The following is a 9,427-nucleotide window of genomic DNA, read 5'->3' as shown; positions in this document are numbered from 1 at the left end:
GATGGTAGTTGTAGTTCATTCATTCACAGAACTCAGTGAATGAATGATGCTATCACAACAGCAGGTGTGGGGAGATGATCCCCCACCCACTGTCACAGCAAAGGATCAAAATGTTAAATACCCCGATCTATTATATTTGATTTTTATTATATTGAAATAGATGTTTTTTCTTTCTAATGAGGCAAATTTAAAATAACTACAAACCTTCCCACACATCACTCTCCCCCATCAGCAACCTCTTAACCACTTCCAGTCCGGACACTTTCACCCCCTTCCTGCTCAGGCCAATTTTCAGCTTTCAGCGCTGTAGTACTTTGAATGACAATTGAGCAGTCATGCAACACTGTACCCATATGAATTTTTTTGCGACAGATATAACTTTATTTTGGTGGTATTTATTCACCACTGGGATTTTTTTTTTTGCTATATAAACAAAAAAGTCCAAAAATTTATAAAAAAAGTTTTTTTTATACAATTTTGCAAAAAAATAATCTTTCTTCATAAATCTTTGCCAAAATGTATTCAGTTATCTTTTTAGTAAAAAAATAACCCAAATTAGTTTATAACCAAAAATTATAACTTTTTTTTTACATTTTTATTTTTTTTTTATATTTATTATTTATGCTTTTTTTTTTTTTTTAACATACTGTCACCCTAGCAGTACAGTGTCACCATAGTGACACTGTACTGCTTGTGGGGGATGATGAAGATTTGTTTTTTTTTTACACCCATAAAGGCTGTAAAAGCAATCATTTCTCCTCCTCTCTCGAGAAATACTGTGTGAGCTGTGATTGGTCACAGCTTGTCACATGGTACAAGGCTGTTGTGAATAGCCTTGTACCATGTGACCTCTGTGATCATTCACAGATTTCACACGTAGTAAGAAAAGTTGTCAGAAGTTACATCTTGCTTACTACTCTGCATGTGATCACTGATTGGCAAATTAGTGGTCACATGATCGGGACCTCACACAGAGGTCCCGTACAGCGATCAGTGCCGTGCGCTCCCAGGGAGCATGTGCAATCCAAAATGGCGGGCGCCGTTTATGAATGGCAACCCACCCCTAGACTGCCACTGTCAAGCCATTTGCACACAGCAACAAGGGCTGGTGGTGCAATGGATAATGCGTCTGACTACAGGTCAGAAGATTGCAGGTTTGACTCCTGCCTGGCTTGTATTTCTTCACTTCTGAGTATTTTTTTTTCTCTATTGCTCTCTTTTGTTTTCAAAATAGGAAATATAGGCAATGATGGTATTTTCTAGATAAGGACTTCTGGTCTTTCTCTGAATGTCCCCAATAGGAACCGAGACAGCAGAAAGAACCTAAAAGTGGTTTTATTACTCTATCAAGATTTAGAGTCCTTATCTAAATCTAAACCAAGTTTTGCCTTTAGTTACACCTTAACTATTTCATAATTTGTTTTTTCTTTAATAGTGCTCCTGTGCTCCCCCAAACTCCCCATCCACAGCAGACTGCTAGAGATGAGGACTGCCTCACTCTTTCATTGGCCTATCTCTAGCAATCTGACACGCCCCTGAACAAAAGCTGTCCTCCAATCCACAAGGTTAACACTCCCTGCTGATTGGAGCACACTAGCTGTGACTGTGTATTGGGAGCAGGGGCGGGCTGACAACTCATGGGGCCCCCGGGCAATAGGGGATCATGGGGCCCCTGTGTCCTTGCCCACACTCAAAGCACACCCAAAAAAGCCTATGAAAGGTACAAGGGACATCTCATTGGGCCCCCTACTGACCCCGGGCCCTCGGGCAGTGCCCGAGTTCCCCAATGGTCAGTCCGCCCCTGCCCCAGAACATGCCTTGCATACACTCCATGAGCCCCTCTGCACACGATCTGTAATCTGCTGTGCGTATTGGGAGCAGGGGCGGACTGACAACTCATGGGGCCCCCGGGCAATACGGAATCATGGGGTCCCTGTGTCCTTGCCCAAACTCAAAAAAGCCTATGAAAAAGGTACCAGGGGCACCTCATGGGGCCCCCTTCTGACCCCGGGCCCTCGGGCAGTGCCCAAGTTTCCAAATGGTCAGTTCGCCCCTGAGTGGGAGTGTTATATTTCTGAAAGGTAGCTGATATACAGTATATATACTGTGTATATATATATATATATATATATATATATATATATATATATATAAAAACATTTTTGAGTAGATCTTAAAGCTAATCTGTGCATTGCATATTGTATGGTGCAGTATATATAGTGCCCAGAAGATGGAGGTATTTACACTATTATTTTCTTTCCAGTTGTTTCTATGATGGTCCAAGTAAGATTCAGCACTTGTTCCAACTAAGTAGACAAATCAGTATAATCTCCAGATTTACATTTCCTCCAAATTTGATATTGCTTTTGTTTCATACTGTAATACACATGTCAACCTTGACAAGGATCAGAGTTGCATACAAATCTGTTGCTCTGATACCTATTTCCTTTGGATGAACTAAATTACTGAAAATTATTCTAAGAGCTTTTTATCTGCTCCTAGCTAAACAGTGATATCCTATGTGCAGGGCTGTAGATCTTTTTTCCTGGGGGGGGGGTTAAGCTCAGAAGGGGTGGGTGGAAGGAAGGCAAAGACAAGCAGCGATCTCCTGTATAGCTTTCAATTAACAGCGATCTCCTGTATGGCTTTCAATAAAGCAGCTGGAAGCCGATTCTCCTCCCCTCCCTCCTGCGACTTCCTGCTGCTTCATTGAAAGCCATACAGTAGATCGCTACTTTTCACTGCCCCCACCTCCATCCCTCCCACACACCTGTAGTCCCGGCACTGCTCGCTTCCCCCACCTTATGTCTACCTGCGGGCGAGTGGAAATTTCAACGGCTGCAGGGGTGGTTATCAACTCTCCTCTGGGGGGGGTTCAGACCCCCATGACTCTCTCCCCTTATCTACGCCCTTGCCTATGTGTCCTTGCACACTCCTCCTCAAAAAACGACACTCTTTTGGCCTCAGAGACTCTCTCCTGGCTCTCTTCCTATCTATATCAATGCTCCTTCAGTGTTACCTATAATGCTGCCACCTCCTGCTCTCTCCCCCTCACTGTTGGGGTCCCCCAAGGTTCTGTCCTCGGGCCCCTTCTCTTCTCCATCTACACCTCCTCCCTTGGTCAACTGATACACTCCCACGGCTTCAACTACCATCTCTATGCCGATGACACTCAAATCTACCTCTCGACCCCTCGCCTCACCCCTTCAGTCTTCACCCGAATCACTAGCCTTCTGAACGACATATCAGACTGGATGTCACTCCACTTTATCAAATTAAACTTTGCCAAAACCGAGCTCCTAGTTTTCCCCCCAGCCCACGCCCCCCGACCTCTCCATCACAACGCCACTATCAGCCCCACCCCGCAAGCCAAAGTACTAGGAGTCATTCTAGACTCCAATCTGTCTTTCCAGCCCCAGATCCAATCGCTGACAAATTCATGCAGACTCCACCTCCGCAACATCTCCAAAATACACACGTTCCTAACTCCAGAAACTACAAAGCAACTCATTCACTCCCTTATCATATCATGACTTGACTACTGCAACTCCCTCCTCACCGGCTTACCTCATCACAGGCTATCCCCGCTTCAGTCTATCCTGAATACTGCGGCCAGACTCATCCACCTTACTAACCGCTCCGTATCCGCCACCCCCCTCTGTCATTCCCTCCACTGGCTCCACCCCCCTCTGTCATTCCCTCTAATGGCTTCTGATTGCCCAACGCATAAAATTAAAAATACTAACATTGATGTACAAAGCCATTCATAACACTGCCCCAAACTACATCACCGACCTGATATCCATCTACCACCCAAAACGTACTCTTCACTCCTCACAAGACCTCCTACTCTCCAGTTTCCTGGTCTCCTCCTCCCATGCCCGTCTCCAGGACTTCTCCAGGGCTTCCCCCATCCTCTGGAACTCACTACCCCAATCCATCAGACTGTCACCTTCCCTCCTCACCTTTAGGCACACCCTGAAAACCCATCTCTTCAGAGAAGCCTACTCCGCCCTCACCTAACAGCCGATCTCCTCTGCTCTTCCCACCACTCCATCCCCCACAGCCGCTTCCTCCTGTACTACTCTCCCCCCCTCCTAGATTGTAAGCTCCAAGGAGCAGGGCCCTCGAACCCCTCGTGTACTGTATTGTTACTGTACTGTCTCCCATTATAATGTACAGCGCTGAGCAAACCGTTGGTGCTATATAAATACTGTATAATAATAATAAAAATACTTTAGGCTATCAGCATTTTTTGAGCTTCAGCATCTAGGAGCAGAGAAAAATGTTTTTGTAGAATTTTTTTAGAGCGTTTTTCCAACACTGCTAAATGCTACTAAAACAAACTTACAAATAAGTGTATACTTACCTGCTCTGTGTAGTGGATTTGCATAGAGCAGCCCAGATCCTCCTTTTCTCAGGTCCCCCACTGGCGCTCCTGGCTCCTCCCTCCTGCCGGGTGCCCCTACAGCAAGCAGCTTGCTATGGGGGCACCCAAGCATGCGCACTCCCCAGCTGCTGCTCTGTGTGTCTATTCACACACAAAGCCATGGCCCTGCCACCTCTCTCTTCTCATTGGCTCACTGGCTGTGATCGATAGCATCAGGAGACAGTGGCTCCCGTTGCTGTCTCAGTCAATGAGGAGCAGAATTCCAAGGATAGCGGAGACTCCAGTGCACATCACTGGATCAAGAGGGGTCTTAGGTGAATATTAGGGGGGCTGGGGGGGGTGATGCTGCACAGAGAAGGTTTTTTATGCAAGAATCCTGAAACTCTACACCTGGATTACTATATAGAAGGGGTCTGAAGTGGGTAATTCTCATATTTCATGGACATACTGATCTACCAAAGAGGCCAGCAGGTTCTGCTTCAACTATATGGAGACCTGGGGATATTGCCAGCAACCTCCAGGGAGAGTGCTACATGTAAATAGTATGTGTGTATATATATATATATATTTGTATATGTATATATATATATATATATATATATTTAAATAAAATATTTATTTATGTATTTATTTATTTTTTACATATGTGTACTAAACCACTAATTTAATGGCTAATTTATTATTTTACTTGTTTTGTTTTAGAAATAACATTATCCACCCTTTCCCCAACTTCTTATAGACACAGTAGCAAGGGCCAGTGGCGCAATGGATAACGCGTCTGACTACGGATCAGAAGATTGTAGGTTCGACTCCTACCTGGCTCGCTTTTTCACTTCTGAATATTTTTTTTCCTTTACTCATTTATTTGCAAATAAAAAATCTATTTAGGCAACTGTTATTTCATAGATAAAATTTGTATTTTTTCTTTGCTCTCTTCTTTTTATGATAAAAAATATATCTTTGTTAAACCTAAACTTTTATTATTATTATTATTATTACTACGAGTTTATATAGCGCCAAAGGGTTTGCTCAGCGCTGTACAATAGGGGGGGACAATACATGGCACAGTACAACAAAGACAGACAGCGTACGAGGGGTAAGAGGGCCCTACTCTTACGAGCTTACAATCTAGGAGGGAGGGGGTAAAGGTACAGTAGGAAGTGGCTGGGGGGGATGAAGTGGTAGGAGGAATGAGGGAGGATGGCCGTTAGGTGAGGGTGGGGTAGGCTTCCCTGAAGAGATGGGTTTTGAGGGAGCGCCTGAATGTGAATAGAGAAGGCGACAGTCTGATGGATTGGGGCAGTGAGTTCCAGAGGATGGGGGAGGACCTGGAGAAGTCCTGCAGTCGTGCATGGGAGGAGGAGACCAGGGAGCAGGATAGAAGGAGGTCCTGTGAGGAGCGAAGGGTACGGGTAGGGTGGTACCTGGTGATCAGATTGGTGAGGTAGTCAGGGGCAGTGTTGTGAACGGCTTTGTAGGTCAGGGTAAGGAGTTTAAATTTGATGCGTTGGGCAATCGGGAGCCAGTGGAGGGAGAGGCAGAGGGGGGAGCCAGTGGAGGGAGAGGCAGAGGGGGGACTTTTAGTGATCATTCTTGTATATTGAAAAATAAAATTGTTAAATACTCTGTGTAAAAATCTAGTATGGTGATAAAATCAGAATATGATGGTTACCATAAAATGTAGTTAGGCAACAGTGTTAATTCATAGATAAGGACTCCTGTCATTTCCCTACCTGGTCCAGATCAGCAACTAGAGCTTTCAGAAGGAGGTTACCTATGCTATCCTCTATAAATGCTTCATGACAGATTTATTTGAATATTTAAAGCATTTAATGCAGGCCATAGATGGGTCAAAAACCGGCCGTTTTAAAAAACAAAAAAAACAAAAAATCGGTCGTTCAATAGGCCGACGTTACCACCAACGGTAAAAAAAATCGGCCGATTTTCGTCCCGTCTACGGCCGGCATTTAATTACTTCTGTCCCTGCAGAGAGCACCACTATTATATTTGACATGAAAAAGTATTGTGGTTGCAACAATGTATCCATTTGTATCCATTTCAGAGACAGATGTTTTTATTCTGATACAAATAGATACATTGTTGCAACCGCAATACTTTTTCATGTCAAATATAATAGCGGACTGGAATTTTTCTTCTTTTTCTTCTTCTTTTTCTTATTTTTTTTTCTTCTTTTTCTTTTTCTTTCTTCTTTTTTCATCTTCTTTTTTCTTTTTCTCCTTCCTTTTTTTTTCTTCTTCCTTTTTTTTTCATCTTTTTTTTTTTTCTTCTTCCTTCTTTTTTCACCTTTTTTTTTTCTTCTTCCTTTTTTTTCATCTTTTTTTTTTTTCTTCTTCCTCTTTTTTCATCTTTTTTTTTTCTTCTTCCTTTTTTTTCCTCTTCGTTTTTTTTTCTGCTTCCTTTTTTTTCTTCTTCCTTTTTTTTCTGCTTCCTTTTTTTTTCTTCTTCCTTTTTGTTCTTTTTTTTTTCTACTTCCTTTTTTTTCTTCTTCCTTTTTTTTCCTCTTCCTTTTTTTTTCTTCTTCCTTTTTTTTTCTGCTTCCTTTTTTTTTCTGCTTCCTTTTTTCTTCTTCCTTTTTTTTTTCTTTTTCCTTTTTCTTCCAGGTCACGGCTCATGCGCAGATCTTTTATCGGTAAAAATATCGGCCGATTTGCTCATCATTGCCACGAAAATCGGCTAATCAGCAAAATCGGCCAATTTTTTTCAAACTTTACCGATTTAAAAAATGTGCCAAAATCCAGAAAAATGGCCAACCAATTAACCCATTAACGGTGCGAAAATTTGCCGCTTTTCTATGGCCTGAATTTGGCTAAAGTCCAGGGAAACATAGTTGACAAACCTATATGAGAGCTGTTATATGATTTGTATTCCTGGGCAGCCAATCCTGACATTCGCTTGCCCTTCCAGACAACATACCGGAGATGATGACCTGACTTTTCTCTACTGCAGTAAGTTATATTACTTGGTCACCCTCAACTCCAGGCTCTGATAGGCAAAACATTTTATTAGTTTTGGACAGAGTGGAGAGGAGTCAGAAATTCGCCTTCTCTATTTGCCTTGTTTATCTTTATCCCCGAGACAGAAAGTGAAAGAACAAAAAAAATTTTGGTTGTCAACAAAACAGGAATAGAGGGGAAATCTTTCAATGGGGACACCTGTGCTTGTGAAAACCACAGAGTCTCCCATTTTAGTGGGATTTCCTCTCACTTACTACTTTGGCTATGGGACAGAAGACATGACCACCAGTAATCACCCTGTGGCCTTCCAAACACAAGGACGAAGGAGGGGAATTAGATCAAATGGTAGAGCACTCGCTTAGCATGTGAGAGGTAGTGGGATTTATGACTGCATTCTACAGAATCTTTAGATCCACATCAACATGAATTAGTTATGAAATATACACAAGGAAGGGTCATGGGGATATGGATGAGATGAAGAGGAGGGGTTATGGGGATGAGATGAAGATGAAGAGGAGGGGTTATGGGGATGAGATGGAGATGAAGAGGAGGGGTTATGGGGATGAGATGGAGATGAAGAGGAGGGGTTATGGGGATGAGATGAAGGTGAAGAGGAGGGGTTATGGGGATGAGATGGAGATGAAGAGGAGGGGTTATGGGGATGAGATGGAGATGAAGAGGAGGGGTTATGGGGATGAGATGAAGGTGAAGAGGAGGGGTTATGGGGATGAGATGAAGGTGAAGAGGAGGGGTTATGGGGATGAGATGAAGAGGACGGGTTATGGGGATGAGATGAAGATGAAGAGGGGGGATTATGGGGATGAGATGAAGATGAAGAGAAGGGGTTATAGGGATGAGATAGAGATGAAGAGGGGGGGTTATGGAGATGAGATGAAGATGAAGAGGAGGGGTTATGGGGATGAGATGGAGATGAAGAGGAGGGGTTATGGGGATGAGATGGAGATGAAGAGGAGGGGTTATGGGGATGAGATGAAGATGAAGAGGAGGGGTTATGGGGATGAGATGAAGAGGAGGGGTTATGGGGATAAGATGAAGAGGAGGGGTTATGGGGATGAGATGAAGAGGAGGGGTTATGGGGATGAGATGAAGATGAAGAGGAGGGGTTATGGGGATGAGATGGAGATGAAGAGGAGGGGTTATGGGGATGAGATGAAGATGAAGAGGAGGGGTTATGGGGATGAGATGAAGAGGAGGGGTTATGGGGATAAGATGAAGAGGAGGGGTTATGGGGATGAGATGAAGAGGAGGGGTTATGGGGATGAGATGAAGATGAAGAGGAGGGGTTATGGGGATGAGATGAAGAGAAGGGATTATGGGGATGAGATGAAGAGGAGGGATTATGGGGATGAGATGAAGAAGAGGGGTTATGAAGATGAAGAGGATGGGTTATGGGGCCCTCGAACCCCTCGTGTATCACATTGTATTGGTATTGTTCTGTCACATGTTCTGTCTCCCATTGTAATGTACAGCGCTGAGCGAACCATTGGTGCTTTATAAATTCTGTATAATAATAATGGGGATGAGAAGAAGATGAAGAGGAGGGGTTATGGGGATATATATATATATATATATATATATATATACTGTATATATATGAAATATATTGCAGATGGTCAAAGCTGTAGCATTTCAAATATACATCAATATATTTGGGAAGAATATTTTTTAAATATATTTCAAATATATTTTTCTTCCATGTGGGATATTATAGTTTTATTTATGTGCTTGCAACATGGTTAAAGGGTTAAAATAGGGGGAAATGTGCATATATATTTTAATTATATACTAAATAGTTTTTTTTGCCTTACATACACTTTAATTACTGTCATTCTTCTACTGTCAACCAAGCCATAATCTCTCTAAATTTGCTCTACCTCATATACAGTAGCTCTCTGGGAAAGCAAGGATGGAAGGCTTGGGTGGCAGGACAGATAAACGCTCTTCTCTTTTACAGGGTGATTTTTTTGTTTGAGAAAATGTCAATGCAAAAAGACTTGATAACAGGAAGCCCCCCTTTGCCCACCAAAGACTCCTGAAAGGA

The 9,427-nt window shown here is 42.8% G+C and overlaps 1 non-coding gene across 1 annotated transcript; it reads left to right on the top strand.

The window, feature by feature from the left end:
* The first annotated feature begins 5,141 nt into the window (after positions 1-5,141).
* On the top strand, positions 5,142-5,214 carry TRNAR-ACG (transfer RNA arginine (anticodon ACG)). Its single transcript has one exon. It is a non-coding gene; the product is annotated as a tRNA-Arg (tRNA).
* Positions 5,215-9,427: the final 4,213 nt, after the last annotated feature.

The sequence above is a fragment of the Staurois parvus genome, unplaced genomic scaffold (assembly GCF_062004578.1).
Source record: "Staurois parvus isolate SC_StPar_1 unplaced genomic scaffold, SC_StPar_1.0 ptg000691l, whole genome shotgun sequence".
Lineage (NCBI taxonomy): Eukaryota > Metazoa > Chordata > Amphibia > Anura > Ranidae > Staurois > Staurois parvus.
The sequence above is the reverse complement of the archived record's forward strand: the minus strand, read 5'-3'. Positions and strand labels throughout refer to the sequence as shown.